We start from the raw sequence: 23,860 nt of genomic DNA, 5'->3' as shown, positions 1-23,860 counted from the left end.
GCACAATAAACCAGACAGATCAATAAAGTTTAAACAAGAATTCCCACATGAGGTAATGCAGGAGAAAAAAACCATCAGATTGGATTATGACATAAAGGGCCTCTGTGTGCATGTTGAAAATATCTGTAAGTGATTTTCTATGACCTGAAGCAGACTACCAAGGGCTAGTGATTACGTAAAGAATGGGGCAGCAAGATAACAACAATATTTAAGGTTATTCAAGACAATGAGTAAGCATAAAGCTGCCATTTGAAATGAGAATGTCTAATCCAATTTCATAAGGAATTAATCAACTGATCCTTTGAGTTACTTGAAACACTTGAGCAAACTGCTTTCAGAAAGACAAATACAACTGTCTCACCTAGAGAATTAAAAGTAAGCCCTGTCTTGAATGAAAGAACTCATAACACGTTTCAATCTATTATTTGGTTTTAGAGATCGTCTTTATTAGATGGGTATCAAAAGGATGCTTCCAGGATTCGCACAGGAAAGGAAAAGTCTAATAATACATTTCAGACCTTCTTCATTGTCAGCATAAAAGCTCAAAAACAAACTAATGTTGCATATGATGCTGTGTAGAGGGCAGATCCTTCAAGGTCTTATTCAAGTATAGAAAAACCCCCATGGCGATGATACCCTCTTTATCCAGACATTGGTTTCAACTAAAAGGGGCCCCCAGTCTTCGACACTGAACTGATGAGCTCAAGTTAAGCAATCCACATGGAGCCCTTTGTTTCTGAAATGACCGTGCTGTTACCGAGGAGCAAAGCAAAAACCAGCTCTGCTCCACCCTGGCCACAGACCACCCCCACGCTCATGCTCACAGCAGGGCCAGTCCCTCTCCTTATTGGGTTCCTGCTGGTTCAGCTCCTAATGGCCTTCCTCAATTCCTGCTCTTGTCTGCTTCACTTTGGGCTGACACAGCAAACGCACACAGAAGAGGTTTGCAGCTAGCAGGAGTCAGGGACTTGAAACAAAGAAGTCTCCTGTTATACTTATTTGTTTGTTTGTTTGTTTGTTTGTTTGCAATTCTCTCCTTCCACTGATGGTCAAGGATTTCAGGAGCTGGCACCAAGGAAAGGCACTGGAAGAAATTAATTTTCAATTACCTCAGAGATCACAGGGCACCGGATAATAAGCATTAAGTCTTTGTGAAGAACAAACCCTGTTTGTAAAAGAGGGTGACACCTTGACTTCAGTACACCAAAACCACTTTGGATTCCGTTCCCATTGACTGTCATCAACATGCTTCAGAAATGTGGCTGGGACCATCTTCTGACACAAGTCAAAGGTCGTGTCCAAAAAAAATGAATGCATGAGAGGAGCTCCGGAAATTATTTTGTGAATTTGAAGATTTTGTGAAAGTCAGGTTATAGAATTCAGGCTATTAAGTAGATTAATTTTCACTGGGAAACTGTGATTCAACATGGAAAAGAACATCCAAACTAGTCACTTTTTGACATTGAAATATACTGTAAATAGGGTATGACAGTTCCCTTTCTAGAGATTGTTTCAATAGCAGAGGCTAGCATATGCTCCTCATTTCTTACAGAATCAAACTCTATCTTCTGAGTCTGATACACAAGGCAATTTACAAGGGGGACACCCCCCCAAAATGGAATTATCTTGTGGAGAGCTGGCCCTTGTAGTACAGGCTTCTCCCACTAGGTGAGTGTTCTAGGAACCCATCTGTACCACTGTACCAGCTGGTGTCATTGTGAGAGGCTATGTTTGGCTTCAGTGAATTTTTTAAAAAGATTCTTTCAATGCATTTGCCCATTTCATGACGGATGATTTACGGGCGCATGACCTTCATGCCTCACCCTCCCTATTCACCTGGTCTCACACCGAGTGACTTTTCTTTTGTTTCCCCAGATTAAAAAAGTCCTCAAAGGGGAATGTTTTGCCAAAGTGGAAGAGGTGAAACAAAAAATAGCAGAAGGACTGAAAGGTGTCAAAATTGACAAGTTCAAAAGCTGGTTTGAGCAGTGGAAAAAAGTCTCCATAGGTGTATTTTGTCAAATGGAGAGTACTTTGAAGGTGACTGAAGTTTAAATGTATAAGAATAAATACACAGTTTTTTATGAATAAATTCCATTTTGGGGGGGTCTCCCCTTGTATTATCATTTCTCCTGGAGCAGGAGCACAAATGTCCTGCTAAGGAATTTGAACTTAATTCCCAGAAGGACATGGAGATTCCACAAAGTACATAAAAATGCCAGGGGGTTTTGTCATGGAATTGACCTGGTCTGATTTTTATGTTGTAAACACAGCTCTGGCAGTATTGGATGGAGTAGGGGGTGTTCTGGGGTAATACAGGGAGGACACAGAGGGTATTGTAACGATCCAAGCAAGGAGTAATAAAAGTATAAATTAACCCTCTGCTGATGGGAATAGGGAAACAAGAAATCAATACGAGAAACATCACAGAGTTTAAGTAATTGGAGGCGGGACTGAAAAAGGAAGTAAGAGACGGGGGTTCCAAGAGGAAACCTGGGTTTCTGGCTTCGATAACAGTGCTGCCATTAACTGAAATGGGAGGTATAGGAAAGGCAGGCTGGTGGGAGAAAGTAAATCCTTTTATGTCCTCTGGCTCAGGTGACATCCAAGCTGAGGTGCCACTAGGCTGTTTACCACGTGAATCACAGCTCTTCTGAGAGGAAACATCAAAAGCGAATTAAAATAAAGTTTCTAATTTGTTCTGTGTCTGTCCTTTTACTTTCCCCTCACTGATCAAAGACTGTAAGTGCAAATATCCTTTTTAACACTAACTTGGAAGAATTTGTGAGATAATGAAATACAGGTTACCGTTGGGGGAATAAATTGGCACAGCCTTCCTGGAGGGCAGTTCAACAGAATGAGTCTCAGTTACAAGCATGTCCGACCCTATGTGGTAGATCTTTAAAAAGCCACAGTGGTTTGCAGTTCCTCCCATTAAAAGTGGAGTCTACTTCTATACCCCTTGCATGCGGGGTTGGCTAAAGCACTTGCTTTGGACATTGGACAGAAAACAACACAGGTGGAGGACTGGAAAATATCTACACAGTGGGGTTTTCCCTCTCTTACAGCTGAGAAACCTTCTGCCACCACATGAGCAAGCCCAGGCTGGCTTCCTGCAGGAAGAAACACAATGTGGAGAGAGGCCCCAGCTGGTTATCCAGGCATCTCAGTCATGTCAGCTGCGCCCACTGGTGCCCCGAACACCCTGGGTCGTGGTTTCTCAACCTTAGCACCATTGACATCTGGAGTCAGGTAATTCTTTGTCGTGCAGGGCTGTCCTGTGCATTGTGAGATGTTTAGCGGGAGCTCTAGCTCCACTCGCCAGATGCCGATAGCCTTTCCTCCCCCACTGTGTTAGCCAAATACGTCTCAGACATGTCCCCTGAGGGCAAAACCACCACCACTTGAGAACCACTGTTCTAGACCATGTTTATGGTCATATGGAGATATTCAGGATATGTTTTTTTTATAATAATAGCAAGTAACATTTATTTTATACATTATGGGAAATATTTTATGTGGATTATGTAATTTAATCCTCACTACAAACATAAGAAGTAGGTTATTAATATCTCTATTTTTTTCAGATTAGGCCATTAAAGTACAGAAACATTAAATACTCTGCCCAAATTCGCCTGGTTAGTAAGCAGTAAGGCAGGCACCCAGGCAGTCTGTTCCTAGTACACCTCCCGAACTACCTGCAGCCAACCCACTCAATTCTGGTTTTCCCTTAGGTATTAGAGAAGGTTTCTAGAAAGGAATACGTATAGGTTGCTACCACACTGCTTGTTAAAATGAGGAGCACTGTATGCAGGCATAAAGAAATGCTGCAAGGATATATATTCCTCTCAATATTAATCTTGGTTATCACCACCTGGGGGTTAAAATTACTTATATTCTTTCTGTATTTCTAAATTTAAAAATAAATACTACCTATCTTCAAGAAGGCACACAGGGAATGGGAAGACTACACATGTGCAAAACAGCTATGAAGCAGCAACAAAAATGAAATGAGCACTAATCAAAGATTAGAACATGGAAATTAAGTAGAAAACTATTATTTCTGCATAGGAGCACCTAAGAAGGTAGGGGAAGACTTTTTAGTAGGTTCTGAAGAACGTTAAAATTTTGAGAGGTAACCATGGCACAAGGAGGTTTGAAACATGGGAGTAAGAATGTGTATATGCCTGTGGAAAGGCAAGGCGTCTGATGCAGCCTGAGCAGGTAAGAGATAAGATCGGGAAGATAGCTTGGGGTTTAATGCTGGAGGATACTGAGTGCCAGAATGAAGCGCTTGGACATCATGGTGCGCTACTAAAATTACTGAGGAGTGGGGCGACATGATTAGAGTGGTATTTTATACACGTCCATCAGACAGCAGTAGTTGCAATGGATTGCAAAGAGTGGAGATAAGAGGCCAATTAAGATATAAGTGAAAAAATATATATGGGTGAAAATAATGACAGCCTTAATTAGGACAGTGGCAAAGCCAGAAAAATACTAGGAGCATTGTAGAAAGCAGTAGAACGGAGGCTCATCAACACGAGCTTTTTAAAAAGAGTTTGTTTATTTATTTTTAGAGAGAGGGGAAGGGGGGTGAGGAAGAGAGAGAGACAGAAACATTGACTGGTTGCCTCTCGCATAGCCCCAACCGGGGACCTGGCCTGCAACCCAGGCATGGAAATCAAGCTGGGGACTTTCTGGTTTGCGGGAAAGATGCCCAACCCACTGAGCCACACCAGTCAGGGCAACACCAGCATTTAAGGGCATGACAAATAGGCTGAAAATAAGAAGCCAAAGAGGCAAAAGGAAAACTAGACGGGGTCATGTCACATGGGAGGAGACGAAGTAGGTCCAGAGTAACAGTAGAGTCTGGGTGAAATGTTCTGTTTTCAAAGAAAAGGCGGAGTCCAGGCAGGAGGTGGTAGATGAAAGCACAAGAGCAAAGACAGAGGAAAGTCTAAGAGGCTGTGGTACACAACTGTTTCAGAATTTCAGGTTTTCATAGAAGGGAATAGCTCTGGTTTGTCCAGGATCAATCAATACCTCCATTAATTGGCATCAACTTGGGCCAATTTTGACTCATAAATATGTTTTCTGCTGACTTAGCACTACCAATATAGAGATGCAAGATGCACTGAGTTCTCTCTCATCATCCTTTGGGACCTCCTCCCGCTCTTGGGATCCTTCTTCCAGCCTATTTCACAATACTTTGAAGCCTTCTTACAATAACCCCCATCCCTGCACACTTGCTTCTTCCAGGAACAACTGAAATGGCAGAAAACACAGCAGTTACTCATTCAGGATATCTTCCTCGTATGTATCAGAGCATCAGGAATTAAGACCCAAGCCCCACGTGGAAAGCTCAACTACACTTAGCTTTCATTGCTTTTCTGTCTTTTACATTCATGGCTTCATGTTGAAAACGCAAACTGCTCTATGGCTCCTCCCTACCACTCAGAGTGGACAGTGAACTCCCCCAGTACATAAATCTTTTGCCTAAAAAGACATTCAGGAGAATTCAAATCAATTTTGAGAAAACAAAATCACAGATCTTTAAGAGGCTCCTATTTTAGTTGTTTGGGTAATAAACTCAAAGGCAAATGGATCTCACTATCTTGTTTTCAAAAACAATCAAGGCCATTATTATGAGCATCACATTTCACATACAGAGGTGGGCAAAAGTAGGTTTACAGTTGGAGTATGCAAAACACACTTTATTCCGGGTTTATTCTTGTGCTATAATTTATTAGTTATTATATTATTTTCCATACAAACAACTGTAAAACTACTTTTGCCCCACCCTGTATATAAGCATAGGTACATACATGCTTATACATGTGATTATTTTTGAATTTTTTAATATACAAATGGGATTTTACAACAACCATCACTTGAGAAAAAGGGCACCCCAGTCATTAAGAGCTCCAGCGTTGGAGCTACCCACAAAACCTTGAATCCTGGGGCTACCACGAAGCACTCGTGTGGCCTTGGAAGTCACGTAGCCTCCTCCTGCTGTATTTTCTCAACTTTAAATTGGTAGTTGGACATTTGAATGCAGTAATATGTGCAGCTTAGAACAGTGCCGGGCACATGGTAAGCACTATATGTTTTAGTTACTATTATTAATTTTCTTTTTGCACTTGCCAAGGGGTAACAGACATTCCTCCAGGTCCATAAACATAAAGATATGCTTTTCAAAGTGCTGTAATACTTCAATTTATTTAGTATTCCATAATTTATTCACTGCTCTATTGATAAATAGTCAGATATGTTTTCAATAGTTTAGTTACTAAATGCTGTATTCTTAGATATATACATTAAGTATATCTCCTTAAAAATCCAGGTCATCATTTCCCTAGGATATCTTCCCTAAAGTCAGATTACTGAGTGATAAGGGGTGCACATTTTCAGTTTCGAAAATATTTTCCAATTAGGTTCTGAAACTTGTAATAATTCATATAACCAATAGCAGTGTGCAATTGTATGAATTATGTGTTTTTACACAAACATGCATACTCCCACACACACATTTACCACCCTGGAATAAAAACATTAAAAATTATTTTTTAACAATCTAGTGGCTGCAAAACGGGATCTCGAGTTTTTACTTGCTGTTTTTTTTTTTTTTACCTACTAGTGAAATTGAACTTCCCTGGATAGGTTCATTGCCTATTTGCATTTTACCTTTTATGAGCTTCTTGTTTGTGCCCTTTGCTCATTTTACTATTGTCTATTTCTCATCACCTTGTAGAGCTCTTTGAATAGCACGGTTATTAACCCATTGTATGCCATGTGTACTGCTATTCATCTCCTGTTTTTGAAGGCTTCATCATACATGCTCCAGTGAATGACCAGTCTTTCGACAATGGCTCTGAAATAAAAATCTTTGCTGGCCTCTGAGGACTTGTGGCTATTGAAGTATGGGCATACAATGCAAATGCATTAGGAGATATGCCTATTTCCTATTATAAAATCAATGCTTCTAAGAATCTCCCTGAAGTGAAACAGCATCACATCAATCTTCATAATTTACCTTAAAAACAAAGAAGGAAAACCTTTTCCTAGAAAGGGATATCTGGTTCATGCGATACCTCATTATGAGCCCCATGTCTCCAGGACAGTCTCGCATCCCAAAGTGTTGTGCTCTCCACTGACACTTCATAGGCATATGTGGAACTCACTAAGAAATTTACACAAAGGACGCTAGGACCCCTGTGGTTTTCAATTAGCTCAGGGCAGGCCTGGTGTACCTTACCACAAGCACTCACTAGGTCAGGGATCATGCTGTTTTATGTCTATGTTTTTTGTCTTCCCGAAGAAATGGTAAACTCAGTTGTCATTTTTCATTTTGCTTTTCAGGAGCCCCGATGTTTTCTTGGATATAGAACAAGGCTATTTGGCATTTCTCCCTGTGAGTAATGATCTATTTATGGACTTGTTCCTCTGGCACATTTCTCCTGACACAGTTCTCAAGACACAGAGAAAGAAAGAATGAATTCGGGCCAAACGGCTCCCGACTATGGCAAATGGAATGAAGGAGCAGGAGATTCATTCAGTCGGTCCATGTACAAATATTAATTGAGTCTCTTTTATAAAATAGGCTGGGTGCCCACGTACCAATATGGTACAATTTGAGGAAAAGCACAAGACTTATCTAAGCTAAAGCATCTCCCTCAACAATAAAGGTTCAGTTCTTAACATCAGCCAAAGTTAGCAGCCTCTGAAAAAGAAACACGTGGCCAACCAAAAGGGGCAAAAAAAGAAATGGAAGGGTTGCTCAAAGAATAGAAGGCACTCAGGGCAAACTGCAGTCCCAGGTGGATCTAGAGAGCATGACCATTATAAATATACTTTTAAAGGAAATTAAGTTGATTTTATTTGTTTTACACTCAGTATGATCTTGTATTCATTTCAGGCTTACAGTATAGTAGTTCAATAATCATATACTTTACAAAGTGCCCCCTGATATTTCAGTACCCACCTGGCACTGTCCATAGTTATTTCAACATTATTGACTATATTCTCTATGCTGTACTTTACATTCCCGTGACTGTTTTGTCACCACCAGTCTGTATTTCTTAAGCCCTTCACCTTTTCCATCCAGCCCCCCAACCCCCTTCCCCTCTGGCAACCATCAATCTTTCTCTGTATCTGTGAGTCTGTGTCTATTTTGTGTATTTATTGTGTTCTTTAGATTCCACATATAAGAGAAATTACATAGTATTTGTCTTTCTCTTACTTATTTCTCTGAGCATAATTTCCTCTAGGTCCATCCACGCTGTTACAAATGGTAAGATTTCATTCTTTTTTATGGCCAAGTAATATTCTACTATATATATGTACTACCACTTTTTTATCACCTACTCATGGGCACTTGGGTTGTTTCCATACCTTGGCTGTTGTAAATAACACTGCAATGAACATAGGGGTGCACATACTCTTTTGAATTAGTGTTTCACGTTTTTGCAGATAAATACCCAGAAGTGAAAATGCTGGGTCATACAACAGCTCCATTTTTAATTTTTTGAGGACGCTCTGTACTGTTTTCCAAAGTGGCTACACCAATCTGCATTCCCACCAATAGTTTCATGGGGGTTCCCTTTTCTCCACATCCTCACCAGCACTCATTTAAACATGTATTTTTTAAAGCACAAATACTGAGCATCCAATGATGAGGAAATCACATGTTTAGACCTGAGAGTGGATGCATGCCAGCTGCAACCTAAAATGGGAGTGAAAAAATGAAAGGAGAGAGAAACGAAGGTGATGCCATGGTCAGCGTATGATGGACACTGCCTGGGCTGACAGAGAAAAAAGACTTGTGTGCTCCTGATACAAATCACGGAATGGCCACCGGGGCGAGGCAGAGCGAGGATGGGAGACACACCAGCTAAAAGACAACTGGCTTTACCCAGTGCTCACATGCACACTTAACATTCCTGTTGTGATTCCATTTCTCAAAGAGCAGATGAAGTCATCAGGCGGACTCCTACTCTAACTTGTTCTGATCAACAGCTATGTGGAGTGAGGGAACCATCCTTAAAATGGGAACTTGAGAGTTCCTGATAGCCAAGGAGGAATATTTCAAGGACTGCAAAGAAGAAAGGAGCAGAATCCCTTCATCTAAAACTCTAGAAATGTTTGAAAGGACTAGGCGTACACATGCAGGGGGAGGAGAGACTCCAGAGTAAAAATCTGACTCAAAAACTATAAATGATGCTGCTGGGGAAGGGGAGGGAGTTATCTATAAGCTCCAGTTTAAAGACTATATCCTTAAAGGGACACATAACCAAGATAAATGCATACAAATAAATTAATTATAATATTTGTTGAGAATAGCAACAGCAAGAATAAACTAAAGGAACTAAGGGTTCAGAAAAAAGTAGGAGAAAAAGGGTGTTCCATCAGCTCAGATGAGACTGAGGGAGATGACAAATTGGGGCACATGACGGAAGAGAAAAACAAGGTTTTGGTGATTCTCCGGTTCCCCTGGGTGGAGGTATATAGTCTTCAAAGGAGGGAGGGGGCGGCCGTCAGGCACTAGGGCTCAGCAAAAAGGGCTGTCTAAAATGGTCAAGAGAATAGATGAAAAGAAATGGAAAAGAAAGGGAGCTCAGAGAAAGGACTGGGAACAAATCAAAGGAGAAGCTATTCTGGGTCAAGTCCACAGGCAGCTACTGGTGAGGTGAAGTGTGTGTTTGGCAGGCCCTCCGTTTAGTGCACTTCTCAACACAAACATGCTTAAGAATGTATTTGGATGTTGTAGGAGTAAACCAGGGTTGCTTAGTGAATATGAATCTCTGAATGTTGGAAGAAGTTACAGTCCTTTGTTCATTTTTGACATGTCCTTATCTGAAGGGTGTTGTCAATATTTTGTTCAAGAGTAAGCAAGAGAGAAGGCAACTGACTCTTATTAAGAAGGAGGAGTAGAGACAGCTCAGGCACTCCTAACAATAATCACATGAGGTAGGTGTTATTGGCCCACTTTTAGATGAGAAATTGAAGGTCCGGAAGGCTAAATATCTTGCCCATATCAAAGCCAATAAAGCTGAACTGAAAATTATCTGTTGAACTCCAGAGCCTACACTCATCTCATTATGCTACACTGAGTACACCTCTGAGGAAGTATAAGGATGTCACAAACTCTTTAAGCATCAGGTGGCACAACATCTTACTGCCTACACAGCCTTGAGGCAAGCCTCTCAACTGACACTGTCTCGCTAAAATATATTTGTTAAGAGCAATCATTCAAAATCTCTAACCCAGCACATTTTTGGCTCACTCTCTCCTGCCCATTGCCCAATTAAGTTGCTCTGTTAGGCATCGAGCTCCCAAATCTCAGAAGCTCAGGATAATCCCATTCATTCGAGACTCGGAGCTCACTTACTCATGCACTTAATCTTCCATTTACTTACCTACTCAACAAATATTTGCTGCACGCTCAAATACGTCTACTAATCGAAGGAAAGGAATGTGCCCAGTTCAACTGCTGCCCGTCATTCAGGCCTCAGTCAGCCTCTCCAGGTGGTGCCTATTCATCCACTTGAATTCTCCTGGTGATTTTCATCAAAAGTTGTTTTGGTTTCCCCAGCCCTACAGAGTTAAAGGGCACGGGGACGCTTATGTGGTTGAGTCTGATGCTTTCAAACCGCACAGCCCTAGCTGGCAGGTCTCTTCCATCTGTTTTAGGTTCATGTAAAATAGCAGGTTCTGCCTGGATCCGCTCAGACCCCTCCTCCCTTTGACCTCTTCATTTTCCTTTGCTGCAAGCACCCCTCCCCCACCCACCTACAATTTTCAAATCAAGGCTGAGAACCTACTCAACTCTTCTGGGAAATCTCAGACACACTTCATATGAAAAAGGAAGCATAGTAACCATAAAACTTAATAGCTTTAGGTAAGTGATTTTGGACAAACCAGGTAAAGTGATTTCTGTACGAATGCTAGGCATGTACTCTGCTGACCACAGAACACTTCCGAGTCACATCAGAAAGAAGCACATCTGATCCAGGGTGATTTACATTTTCAGCCAGCACGTGCATTTCCATCTGATTTATACTACATGCTTTGGTTTTCAATTGCCAAATGAACAGTAAAAATTTGGGCCTCAAATTCCTGGAAGAGTTACTTCATTTCCTTTCATTTTCTATAAAACGGTGGTGCTGAATTAGAAATAATGCATTAATAAAGGAGCACTTGTGCAGAATTTTAGAGTTTACCCTCTCATACATTATCTCAGAATGATTCTTTATGAGCTACTCTGGTCCACATTCTACAAATGAAGCAATCAATTCTAGAGAGGTTAAAACTCTCAGGACACACAGTGAGTAAGTGATATACATAGTCAGGGTTCAAACTCAGATCTTTTCATAAAATCTCACACATTCCACTACATTCCACCACTTCCAAATGATCTTTATGTCTCTTTCAAGGGCCCGGGGTGGATGTGGGCTGCAGAGTTACCTCGGGGGGGGCTGGGAGTCATGCATTAGTAGCAGCAAGGGCTGTCTAAAGTCAGCAAGAGTGTAGACACCAATAGTGCCAGGGACAGAGACTCAGGAGAAAGAGGGTAGAAGACTGGAAAGATGTCAGAGGAAGTCTCCTGGGCAAAGCCCATACAGAACAATTGTTAAGGGGAAGTTTCTGTTTCATCTCCTATAATAATGGAACAATTATTCTATTTATTCACATTTTAACAATATTGAAATCACCTTCACTTATAAAATATCACCCAGGTAATTATCATTTGCCCAGATAGTTATAATTTGATAAAACTTCCTCTTGGTCAGAGTAGAATGGGTTAAGTGACAGTCAATTTTTAAAACCAAATCGAGAAATAATTCAGAATTATGTTTGAGGAAAAAGAAGGGTGCTCAAGTTTCTTCCTGTAGTTCTTAGATGTTCACAAGCAGATGTACTTGAAAGCTGAATCTACTGTAAAAGTAACTTACTATTATTTTTAGGCCAGGGGTAGGCTGGGGTCTAGAACCTGGGAGGAAAAAATGAGGAAAACCCTTGGTGGGTAGATATTTCTCTTTCCTACTGGAGGAAATGTGTGGAAGGCCAGAGAAATTCCTTGACAGAAAGTATCCTTTGGGTGGCTTGTACATGTTTCTGAAAGGACAAGAGGAAGAGGATTGCATGCAAGCATATGGAATCCAGGGAACCCACCAGTACAACCAAGGAAAATGAGACTTAAGGAGCACGTATTTAACGAATAGTGATGAGTAACATTGTCTTAAGGTTTGAGAAAGGCATACATTTTCATCAGTTCCAAAGCATTTCCATTAATATACAGTAAAGCAGAGAAAGAGGGCTGAGATTCATTCTTTAGGGGTCCAACCCACAGCCCACGGGCCATGTGCGGACCAACACAAAATCATAAATTTATTTAAAACACTGTCAGATGTTTTTGTGATTACGTGTCACAATGTATTCAACGTGTGGCCCAAGACAACTCTTCTCCTCCCAGTCTGGCCCAGAGATGCCAAAAGGACGGACACCCCTGCATGATTAATGCACAGCTTTGATGTATAATGAAACCCCTCCATTTCCCCACATCTTGCTGTGCTTCTGAATTCTGAGGTTTGTAAGTCAGCAGCAACTGAAAGTGATATTTTGACAAAACCTGACAAATTTGGGGGGGTTACCAGGATAATGAGTCATATTTTCAGCTTCTTAGTTTAAGTCTTAATTTCAAAAAACAGCAAAAAAAAAAAAGGAAATTAAAGTGTTATGGAAGAAAGGGTAACAACCTAGTATTTTATTTTATTTTATTTTATTTTATTTTATTTTATTTTATTTTATTTTGATTAACATGAATCTTTATTTTTTCTCCAACCCAGCATTTTAAAACTTGACATCTAAGTGGTTCTGAGAGCTATATCAGCTATATGTCACGTGTAGATAATAAATAATGAATAACAGTTGCTACAGTTTCCTTAGTTCGTATGTTCTCAACTCTGTGTTAAGGCAAGTAATTTATTTATTCATTACAAAATTTCTGTTGAGGGGAGGGTTGCTTTTATGACCTCCCGCTCACAGGTGAGAGATCTCAGACTTGGAAAGACCAAGCGATTGGCCTGACATCACAATGCCACTGAATGGCAGACCTGGGACTGGAACCCAGCTCCACCTGACTCCACAGTCCAAGCTGTTAATCCACCACACCGCCCTACCTCCACAGCAGGAAAAGACAATTAGAGTATTTCAGAATTAGAGTTTTACTTATGCTCCCATCACAGAGAAAAGTCCTCAGTTAATATAAGGAAGAGTTCATGCCTTGATTAAAGCTGGCAGGGGAAAATGCATTTATTTGGAACTCATTTCTTCAGGTTCAAGACGGAAAGAAGCAGAACTGAAAAGTAAATCTTTATTAATAGGTTTATAGAACACCCTGTCTAGGTAATGCAGACATCCTCTCATCTCAGCTTTAGGGTCAGATTGTAGCCTACCTTCAGAGTGTTGCTGAAACGGGAGGCTATTTAGCCAGGGAGGAGGAGAAGATGGAGTTGGGTGGAGTTCGATGGGTGGGGAGGGGTATGAGAATACGGGGGTGATCTCTGCAGCATCTTGCGGGTGACAATATTTACATAAAGCATGACTTTAAATTTGCTAGGGATTCTTTGCTCATACTAGTGTTGGGAAGTGAATTCCCTAGTTCCTTCCCTCTCTCAGATGTGAGGGTTGTTTTGCAAGCTGGTATAATGGACTCAACACTGGCTTAATAACAGGCTGAAAACCAGCCTGTCATCTCAGCCCCTCCAATCATCAGCTATGGGACCCTGGACAAGTCGCTTAACCTGGATGGACCTCAATTCTCATCTGGAAAAAGAAGACAATTGGAATAGATTATCCCTTCCAGCAATTCTGCAAGTCAAGGAGAATTTACAGCTGTTGCCATTCATTAGGTTCAAATTAAATCCTCCCATTACTTTATCTCTTGCTAGGATGTGACCTCCTGAAAAGCATATGGTGTAGTAGGTGGCTCCTAGGAGGAGCTCAGAAAATATTTGTTCATTGATGGTATCTACAAAATAGACACAAGGACAGATGGCCAGAGGACCCTCGGGTATGTCAGCTGAGATCTATTTTAGGATGAAAAGTAGCATTCATTCTTCTCATACAATAGCAATATTTACCAAATGCTTACTAATCTAAAGAAATTGCTTTCATTTGAAATTGTAACTAAAAGTACAAGATAAAGTAATATGTAAAGCACATTCCCAACTTAAAAAAGAAAGTATATTAACAAGGAAAATGGGGACACTCATAGATGGAGAGCAGGATGACAGCTAGTTGCAGGGGGAGGTGAGAGGGTGGAGGGACTGAGCAAAAAGGAAAAAGGACTCGTGGACATGGACAACAGTGTGGTGATTGCTGGGGGGAGGGGGTATAAGGGGACTAATGGTAATAGAATAAATACAATAAAGATTAAATTTTTAAAAATGACATTTTTAATAAACATTTTTCAAAACATAAAAAAATAAGATATGTAAATGTTAATGGACCCAAAATGTTGAAAGAACATACACCAAACAATTGGCAGGGGTTTTCTGGGTAAGAAGTTACAGTAGAAATTCAGCTGATTTTTACTTCGACACCATGGGCTTCATTACATCTGCATTTTGTACAGCATTGTAGCACCTACATAAGAAATTTAATTGATTTTGTGATTGCTAAAATACTCTGATTGTTCCCAACTAGCCTGGCCAGGAATTGTTTGTGCCACATGTTATATGGCAGCCCATGGAAAAACAACCCAAAAGATTTTCTCAAACCTGGAGATACTGCTTTGCTTTTATACTGTCTTTCTCTCTCTCTCTCTCTCACACACACACACACACAGCTAATGTTTTTTTCCAGTTTATACAAGTGTGAATGAAAAGGTCTTACTTTTCTTTCTTTTTTTTTTCAGTTCCTGTGACCCTCAGGAGAGAAGGCTGCAGGCTGATTATTAGAGCATTTGAGCGTGGGGGTTTGCCAGGAAGCGCTAGCTAGCAAAGGCTGGAAATGGGGAAAAATGAATGGCAAAGCAATACTCTCAACTAGATTTTATTTCTGGTTAATTATATCTGCTTTCACTTGATCAGCCATGGCATTGAATTTAAAATGTTTGGGTCAGGGGGTCACAGCTCCATGTTATTCATCAGAAACATCAATAAAAAGAGCACCCCAGAAACCCTTGACTGTCAGCCACACAAACCCATTACCCCTCATTGTGACAGATCTGCTCCAGTAATTACCATCGCCTCTCCTTCCGTCTGGGTCGGGGAGCGCTGCTAGCACACTCGATGCCCTAATGCCTACAGAGAAAGCCCCTTCTCACATAATGGAGGCGATGTAAAATATGTGTGTTTGTGTCGCATAAAAATGTATGACATTCACACAAAGAGGGGTATTTATTTCCTATGTATATGCCTCTCTGCTCCTTGTTGTTATTGATGAATGGGAAAAGATAAATGTAGTGTAGGAAGAGAAAATAATAGCAGAAGAGGAGCTGACTGCTGATTTCCCATCCATCCACCCCACACACTCCCCCGAAGTCCTGCACCTAAGGGTTTGGTGACAGCAGAAGGTAATAGGGTGATCTGTCACCCCAATCCTCCGAGACTCAGAAAGATAAGTGGGATGAGTGAAGGCTTTAACCACAGACCTAGGTTTGAATCAAGCTCTAGCTTTGAGAGCCTGGGTAAGCTAACTCACCTTTCCGAGACTTGGTTTGCTCTGCTGTCAAATGGTGACATTAGTACCTATTCCAGCAAGCTGTAGAAATTAAGGAAATCATGTATGTAAAACCCCTTTTATACTTGACAGTTGTACCTTGGATGTTAATTAGCAGATAGATGTTCCCCTCAAAATTTCTTCCATTTATCTCTTTTTCTCCTTTCGATTAATGATTCTTTTCCTTCCTTCCCTATTTTGTTTTTGGACAGAAAGACAAAGTTTTATTTTGTTTTCTTTTTAATCTTCTAACCTCGAATCTTCAAAATAGGCCCATAGTGCCATAAACCAAGAACAGCCAAGTTGCTGGTAAAATAATTTCTTCCTTTTTCCATCTTGGAATGTTAAAAAATATAATACATATAAACAACATACAGAAATTTATAAATGAAGACAATCTCTATGTTGTCCTTTAGCTCTGAAATATATAAATAGACAGGAAATAGATAGAGCTTTTATTCAACTTAACCTTTTTCCTTTTGTCCTTGCTTGTATTATACTGTGAACGTAATGTTTACTAACCAGCAGGTCAGCCGGGCCATGAAACGTTTATCAACAGCTCACACCACCATGTCGCATGGTGTTTCCTTCGCTAGTGCCAGTTAGGGCCCGTGACACACAGTGTCACTGCATTCTCACACCAGCGTTGGAGGCCTAGGGAGTACCCTCCCTCCTCCTTCGTGGGAAGTGCAGAGCTGGGGCTTGTGCGAAGAGAGTGAGGCACCTGCTTCCGGCGCAAAACTGAGAGGGGTGCCCAAAACTCAGTAATGGAGATCTTTGGTGCAATATTTAAAAAAATTAAAATTAATGCACAAAAAATCCATGATGAACAAATCCTCAACATTTTAAATAAAGATAGGAACCAACTCTGCCTCCCTCCGCTCACCCTGATCCTGGCCCTGGATGGACCCTGAAGTCAGGAACTGGGGTTTCGGTTCCCGTTCTCACACGGTTTAGCTACATGGCCTCAGGCAAGCCACCGAGCCTCTCTGGGGCTCAGTCTCCTCGTCTGGTTTCTCTTGGTAGTCTGATTATAGAGTTTTCCAGTGACACTTGGCACTGGAAAACTCTATGATTTTCTACAACACGAAGCTGCATTATGGGGGCATCAGCAATGACTCAAAAGATTCATTCACTCAGTCAGTCATTCAATCCAAAATGTTTGGTGAACAATTATGATGCGAAAAGGACTATATTAGGTGCTAAAAATACAAAGTTGAGGACTACAGAAACACACACACAAAAAGGAAGCCAACCGTAATGCCAAAAGGTCAGGGCAATTTTCCATAGGAAGTGATTCTGACCTAAAGGACTAACGGAGTTGGGCAGGGGAAAACAAGGATGGGATTCCAGGAAGAGAGAACAGCTTGGTCAAAGACCTGAAAGTAAAACACAAAAATCTCAGTTGGGAAACGATTGATATAATAAGTTTAGTATAGCTGAAACATAAATAGGATCAGTGAAACAAACAAGAAGAATCAGCCTCTGATTGCAGAACAGTAAAAAAAATATATATTTGGCAGAGTGTGATGCAAAGAGTACTGGTCAGACCCGGGTTTCAGTCACTGCCCTGTTGCCACCTCCTTAGCTGATGGGGCTTCCAGATCCACTGGCATTCTATTTTTGAACACCCACAAACATTTCCATGAAGAAGGGAGGCTTTTAATTCCCAAAGAATGTCGTGAACCTCACATCTGAGATATTTAGAGTCTACATCCCTCAGCACCAAAGAGGCACTGTAATTAATACATGCCGTCACTTCCCTGAAAACAATTTGCTAAATAGCTAAGTAGCTGTTGTGTGATGCCCGTGAGCCTGCGGAATGTGAGGACCAGCCTAAAAGCAAGCAAACTTTCTGTTGTTGTTCTGGGCAGCCACAGGCCACATGCATCTCCTCCACCTAGACTTATGATGGCGGAGCTGGCCAGCCCTTGCCATATTTATGTCTGCTGATTTAATCCCTGCACTTGGGAAGATAGGATTACAGCCAGCAATTTACAACCAACTAAAATATCTTTAAACCATGCGGAAACACACAATCTCTAGAATCCTGAGCAGGCTGTCACATATAATACTACTATTTACTGAGCAGTTATTCTCTCTATGCCAAGCTCTGCAAACATGAACTCATCAAATCCTCAGAACTGTAGGGGATGGGTTAAGATGGTTATCTCCATCCAAAGAACTGGAGTAATCTGAAGCGCAGAGAAGTAAATCACATGCCCAAAGTCACGCAGCTGATGAGTGGCACAGCCAAAATTCACACACAGCCTTACTTCAGAGTCTGTGTTCGCAGTCACTGTGCTACATAAACAAGACTCATCGTCCTGCACACCCAAGGGACACCCTTAAAGTACAGCACTCAGAGACTACTGAAGTTTCCAGAATGCTCAAGGATCTGAATTCTCTGGGAGTCAGTAAGCCCTTCCGTAATTTAGTTATGGGGGAGAACGGCATGTCCCACATCTGTCTTCAAATCCACCTTTCCATGCTCATGGAAGGAGGTGCCCTTCCCCCATCTCTTCTCTCATTTCCCACACCTTTTGTTCTGCTTAGACACCAGCTCCTTCCATCTGTTCCCCCTTGATAAACACTGCATTTGAAGCTCACTGAACCCTCCCCCTTTGGCCGCATAATTCTTTCCCCCACCAGGCATCATAAATGACTGATGTGTACACCTCGCCTGGGTTTCCTCACTTCCCATTCCCCACTGAACTCCCTGACACGGTGTCCTGAGCATGCTGCTGTACTGACATTGTCCTGTAAATGGTCACCAGTGAACTCCTTGTCATTGCTTTTTTTTTTTTAGTTCTGTACTTTGTCTTTTTCAACCTCTCAGCACTTAAAATCATCCTGGTAACTTACACCTCTGATGAGAAGGACAGTTTATGGGATTATTAAAATGGACTTTGAGACCCAATTGTGCCACTTACTGGCTTGGTAACTTTGGACAAACTCTTGGAATCTCTGTCTCAGGCACGTCAGCTGTCAAATGGAGAAGGGAGCCTCAGGTGGTGTGGGGTTTAAATGAGATTCCATGTGTGGGCAGTCACCTGAGGCCTGACACACAGGTCTGATGGTTTCAGTGAAGTCTGATCACCACGTCCCATGAGTCCCTTAGGCTTTTATTCATGCCAGTTTTTTCCCATCTTTTCTGAGTAGCCTATGGTACTTGTCTCTCTCCTTACTTCCTAAATTTTGCTAAATGCTGAGACATACTCTTTGGCTTTATGGTCCCCTGCTCTCTCCAGCCTCTCCCTTAATAAAAACAACAGTTGGCATTTACTGTGAAATCACTACACACTTTGATCTGTGCTATGTGCTTTCCAGGATCTTCCAAGCTCACCCCGAAATTCATTTCCACAAAACAGCACTGAGACATCCACTTTTCTGAGTTCACACCCCTCCCCTATCCCTCTGCCATTCATCCAGCTGCCAAAGGTCAAACCCAAAGCGCTATCTTTGATAACTCCTTCTCTTTCAGCCCCTGTAATCAACCTGAAAACAAATGCTCATGTTTTTGCCCATTCTGACATTTCTTATTGGGATTTTAAGATTGTAACTCAATATACTTGGGTTTGGCTCAGTAAGGGACCCAATTCCTAGGGCTGCATGGTCATGACTGGAACCTGGGTGGTGCAGAGTCTCATCCTCGGATGCCAAGATGCTGTGAGCTCCTCAAATGAGACCCTGTTTCTTACAAACTCCCTGACCCAAGATGACCTGAAAAGCTTGAGCAAAGCACCTGACATGAGAAAATCCATATATAAGTCAGGGGACTAGGAATCAGGAATTGTGCTAAGTGCTGTTGCTTCCAAGAGGGACTGACAATATAGTTTTTTAATATAAAAAATGTCATGTCATGATGCCGCTTTTTTATTGGCACATCATAGGACAATTCCTTATAGAGGTAGTCTCCCCGGATCATTTTGTCACTGACCTCCCAAAGCTTGATCGCCTCGGAAAAATGGAAGCCCACTATTCTTATGCAGGAAGCATCACTTCATGACTGAAGCTCCTCATTCATTGATTTACTCATTCGTTTAACAAATATTTATTGATTCCCTACTCTGTACCAAGCCTGTGATGAATGCTGGAGGTACAGCTGTGAACACCGTTGCCCCAAAATACAGGGGAGTGTGCCATACAAGTGAATGCTGAGGAAGTGGAGGGTAGTGTGGGAGCACGGGTTGGGGGGGGGGACCCTTCTTAGGTCAGCAGGGTTCTCTTTGCTCACTTGTCTCCCAGTCACAGGTCCTCTGCTCCACCCCCACTGCCTCCATCCTTATCATTTCATGCCTGGATTTCCACAGTAAGCTCCTTGCCCCCCAGCCTCACCACCTGCAATCCATTCTCCACACAGTGGTCATGGCCCTTCCTTCTCCAATGCATATCTGATCATCTCAAACCTTCCCAACCTCCAAACTCTCTCCTAGTCTTCTGGATAAAACTGAAGCTCTTTTGCTTGGGACATTTCCATTCATATTTGATCTCTGTCTATTTCCCTGGCCTGACGGTTTGCTACGCCATGGAACTAAAACTCCAGATCTCTCACGGCAGTCACACAGAACTACTTCCAACTCTTGAGTAATTTTTTCTGCCTGGAAAACACTTCTCTACTCCTTGTCCTTCAACAGTCAGCCTCCTCAAGCTCCCTAAGAAACCTTCTTGATCTTCTTTCCCTCCTGTAGGTGGATGCCCTCCCTAAGTGCTTCCACGGCATCCTAGGCATATCTGTATCCAAACATTTACTCCATGACACTAGTTGTTAATTAGTGTCACCCAGTTGCTGTATCTCTGTATCCACACTCCAGCGCCATGTGCTCTAGCTACACAGAATGGCTTATAGTTACTCTAATTCATCTCACACTCTCTCACAGATTTCCTCTGCCTGGGATGTCCTTTCTATCCTTCCCTACCTGGTAGAGGACTATTCATTTTTTAAAATATCTCAAAGATCACCTGCTCAAATCCCCAAGGGGAAGAAAAAAAATTCACTTACGTGTCTGTACTATTGGCACTTGATTTGCCCTACAATTATGGCAATTAATCAGATTGCATCCCAGTTAGCTAAATACTATATTATGTTTCCTCCTCCTTGAAAACTGGAGCTACATTTTACTTCCTTTGTTTTTTTTTTCCTCTCCAGCCTCCACTACATAATAGGTGCTGAGGTATGCTGTCTACAAGTGAGAAAATCCAGGAGCAAGGATGGAGAAAATAGCATACACGTTAAGAGGTTATGGTAAAATGCAGAGCTATCTTACTCTTGAATTATGTCTTATGTGTCCACCTTGTGTTTACAACTAGATCACAAACCCTTCGAGGATAAGAACACTGTTATACATTTTTATATTACCTCCAATGCTAAATATGGGATAGGTGAATTTACAATGAATACTTCTAAGTACAATCTTAATATAATCAAATGAATTGAACTTGCAGATGTAGGAAAAGGAAGTAAATCATAAAGAGAGAAAATACAGCACTAGTAAAAAGCAAAAAATAATCTTAATTTTTTCTTGCCAAGTTGGCAAAGAAAACGATGAGAATGATCACCATGAAGTAAAAAGGGCATATCCTGACAATTATATGTAAACCCCTTCTATGCCAATTTCAACTTGAAAATATTTCTGAAAAGGTCTTTACTTTGCTTCTTTATAAGAGAAAAACAACTTTCAGGTTTCTATCTTACTTTTAATATACCATAATGTTTTCAAAATATCATAAAAGCAAAGCTGTTTCAGTAACATTTGTCACTGTCCTCATTTTCTTCATTTTTTCCTTTCCCAAAAACTTCACCTTTCACTATGTTGACTTATGAGTCAAAGGTCTCTTTCATAGGTGAACTTCCTCAATCAACCTCATGTATAGCATGTTTTCTCCCACTTCAAAAAAGTTACACAATGTTAGAAACAAAAATTAGAAAAGGTCCCCGGAGCGGCAGAGAGAGGACCTCCACCTGTCATCTTCAAGTGAAGAGAATAAACACCGTCTGACAACCCACAGCCACAAGTACTGGATCTCAGCTTCTAGTGCTTTCTTCTGCTTGGCTTCAGGATGCCCCACGCACTTTTACAAACCCAAAGCTCCTGAGGTAGAGAAGAGTCAAAAATACACCTTACCCGCCACCCCACCATCCAGGTGTAAACAAAACATCAAGATGAAAACCCTCACGCATTGTGCTTTCTAGACTTGGAGAATGGATTTGTAATTGTGCTAAAGGTTAGCCCAGGAATAATCGAGTCTTTTATAGGCCAGATGTGACATTCCAGAGATCTCCAAATTAGAGTCCCACTGATGAATAAAAGCCACCTACCACAGCAGAAGTAGAAGTGATATATGAATTCCCTTAAGACTGCTGAGTACCTTGTCTCACACTCGACCTTTTCCCGCCTTAATTGGCCTCTAGTCACTCCTCTCCTAAATGGCCATCATCTGTCCCTCTCTACTCGCCTTTGTCCCAGTTCTGGACCCCTATCACGCTGACACAGTCTCTGCTGTTTCTAAGAGCCATTAGATTTGAGGCAATTCCCAGGCGCACTCAGAGCATCCGACCCAATGGGGCTGGCATTTTAGGGAATCCTTTTCTCGGGACCTCTTCCCTGGGACCAAAGAAACGGTGCCTGTCCACCAGCTAGGTATCGGGCTGCCGAGAATCTGTCCCACGAAAGTGGCTAAAAGGCAAAACGATATCCCCACAAAGAAAAATAACCCAGAATCCTCCACATTTTCCACGTGTGTGTCATAAAACCCCAGGGCAAAAATAAAGCCCAGCTTCCCCTGGCTGCAGCCGCTGCCACAGCAGCCCCAGCCCAGCTCCCAGTGCTGCCGCCTTGGTGTGCGTGAAGACAGCACCTTCCCGGGGGAGGAGAGATCCTGGCGCCCAGCGTTTCTAGGAGGTGATTATGGCAAGCCTTTCAGTAACTCATCATTCATCCCCGCACTGACCCGAGCCTCACCCCGGCGCCTCTGGCACAGGCGCTGAATAAGAAAGCCAAAGGCTGCCCCTCCAATTCTCCAGGTGACAACTCCCCTCCACCACCCCTCCGCCCTCCACTACGATGCGCCTAGAGTGCGAGGTTGGGAGAAGGGAAGGATGACAGGTGCCCCCGCCTGAGGGAAATTCAACGGCCACACTTACAGCTCGGAGTGAGAACCCCAACCCCCGCCCGGGCGGGGAGGACTTGGCATCTGCTACCTGCAGGGCGCCCCCGCACAGCGGCTCCCGTCGCAGCCCGGAATCCAGCCAGGAGGGTGGAACGGGACAGAGGGAGCCTCCACGCCCCCTTTGTCTCCACGTTTCCCAAATGACAAGGGAGGAAAGTTTACGAGCAGGGACGGTATAGCTTTCAGCTGGGTCAATCTGACACCTCGCAGGAGGCGACCCTCCCTGGGACCTCCCTCTCGCCTTGCACAGCCCCAGCGCCGCGTTCATCGGCACGTTGAAACCGCAAGCCGGGTTTGGGCCACCTGCACCACCACGTCCGGCTGGGAACCTGACCCTGCCCGGAGTCCCGGAACAGCCCGCGGCTGCGGGAGCCCTACTCACCTCTGGTGGCGGAGCGTCCTCCGGTGCGCCCTACTGGGCCGTCCGGCTCCCGGGAGCTAGGTGCATTCAGGCAGCGGCCGGAGACACGCTCGTGGGGCTCTGCTGCATTCCGCCTGCGTGGGAGAGCGAGCCGGCTAGCGTGCGGCGCGGGCGTGGACGAGTGTGTGTTAGTGCGAATGTGTATGTATGTGTGTGTGTGTGCGCGCGCGCCCGTGGGGTGGGGGTGCGCGGGATCACAGATCCCCCTCGGCGCCCATCCCGTACTCTGCCTCTGCCTCTGCTTCCTCCCGGTGCTGCCGCTTACACAGGGTCCAGGTTTCAAGATGTGTTTGTTTAATGAAAGGAAGGAGCAAAAGGCTGGCGGGGAGGGGGCGTAGGGGGCGGCCAGGGGGCGGGAGAGGCGGGGAGGACGCCGGGCTGCGCATGCTCAGAGAGGGACACTAAGTGCTCACTCTGGAGCTCAGGCAGAGGGAGGAGCGAGAGCTGCGGGTCCAGGCGAGCCTGACTGCGCCCACCCGAGCCTCAGGGACTCCACCGGCTTCCCGGAAGGCAACTGGGAAACCCGACAGCAAAGGTGCGCCC

At 42.9% G+C, this 23,860-nt stretch overlaps 1 protein-coding gene across 1 annotated transcript in view; it reads right to left on the bottom strand.

Moving 5' to 3' along the window:
* The window catches only part of PLPPR1 (phospholipid phosphatase related 1), a 237,688-nt gene extending 214,156 nt beyond the window's left edge, over positions 1-23,532 (bottom strand). Inside the window, exon 1 of the mRNA XM_045840446.1 lies at positions 23,279-23,532. The gene's annotated coding sequence lies outside the window, so the exon portion shown is untranslated. The remainder of the gene's footprint in view (positions 1-23,278) is intronic.
* Between the last annotated feature and the right edge of the window lie 328 nt (positions 23,533-23,860).

Source organism: Phyllostomus hastatus, unplaced genomic scaffold (assembly GCF_019186645.2).
Source record: "Phyllostomus hastatus isolate PE091 unplaced genomic scaffold, TTU_PhHast_1.1 phas_contig_34, whole genome shotgun sequence".
Lineage (NCBI taxonomy): Eukaryota > Metazoa > Chordata > Mammalia > Chiroptera > Phyllostomidae > Phyllostomus > Phyllostomus hastatus.
The sequence above is the reverse complement of the archived record's forward strand: the minus strand, read 5'-3'. Positions and strand labels throughout refer to the sequence as shown.